The 1129-nt window shown below is 41.0% G+C and overlaps 1 protein-coding gene across 1 annotated transcript in view; it reads right to left on the bottom strand.

Annotated features, from left to right (window-relative positions):
• SUGCT (succinyl-CoA:glutarate-CoA transferase) overlaps window positions 1-1129 on the bottom strand; it is a 678860-nt gene that overhangs the window by 98198 nt on the left and 579533 nt on the right. The gene's annotated exons all lie outside the window — the stretch shown is intronic.

Below are 1129 nucleotides of genomic sequence, written 5' to 3'. Positions count from 1 at the left end.
CCTCCAGGGGATAAAATCAGCAATTTATGCAACAATACTAAGCTCATTAACTTGTATTTCAAACCGTAACTTACGTAAAACTTTGTTACCAAAAAGGTTTTCCACCTATGTAGTTACCACATATGAAACAAAACAAAACTTGCCCAATTTCCATTGTTTTCACAACATTCTAAAGCATCTACCCTCCATAACAATGCTTTTCACAAACCAGCAAAACACCTGAGTTCCTCAAGAAATTCAGAGAGTGGATGCTTCAGTCTTAGTTTTCAAATAAAACAACATGAAATTAATAGTTATATATTTGTATAAATAATTCATTCCTAACAGGATCAACGAAAGCAATACCAGAAGTGGTCCTATTTCATAGCTCTCTTCATATTTCATACAAAAAACCTCTCAAAAAAGAAAGAATTACCAGAAATAAACTGAGCAGTGTGGATAATAGACTGAACATCAAGTAGGCATGGATTATAATACTGGTTTGGCCACTGGTATACAGATTGACTGAGGAAGTTACTTATGGCCATGCTGCAGTTACACTTAGGACATGTTAACAGCACTTAAAATGTGAATGTCCACATACTCAAGCAAGAATCATGCTAACTGCAATTGTATTGAAGTAAATTATATAAATAGGACTTTTCTTGGGAGGACTATCTCCAGGTCACATTAAGGTAATAACTCCAGGTCAATATGTCCAGCTTTGTGTCAATGGAAATTATTAGATTTGTGTGCTGCCAATACAGGAGAGTCGATCCTGACATGTGCAGACAGCCTAGGCTGCATGCCCTCTGCTCGACCCCTGGGCCTGTCAGTCATCCGTGACCTACTTTTCAGCTTCGCACATGCTCAGTTGCCCACAAAACCTGACCAGGCACATGCTCAGTCTTTCTGCAGCATGACATAATCTGACTAGAAATTTCTTTGCAGGATAGGATCTGATTGGTCACTAAAATTCGTATAAAGACCTGTGAGCCCCCACCAAGGTGTGGGTTGTGTGGGCGTCGTTAGTGAGAGGGTGGTGAGAGACCGTGTGCTGTCTGTAGCAGAGGCTGCTGTCAGCAGGGACTGTGAGGCAGAGAGTGATTTGGGAGTCAATCCCCCGGTTCTCCTCACAGTCTCACACAGC

This window comes from Gavialis gangeticus, unplaced genomic scaffold (assembly GCF_001723915.1).
Source record: "Gavialis gangeticus isolate Ggan-Ray unplaced genomic scaffold, GavGan_comp1, whole genome shotgun sequence".
In the NCBI taxonomy this organism is placed as follows: domain Eukaryota; kingdom Metazoa; phylum Chordata; order Crocodylia; family Gavialidae; genus Gavialis; species Gavialis gangeticus.
The sequence above is the reverse complement of the archived record's forward strand: the minus strand, read 5'-3'. Positions and strand labels throughout refer to the sequence as shown.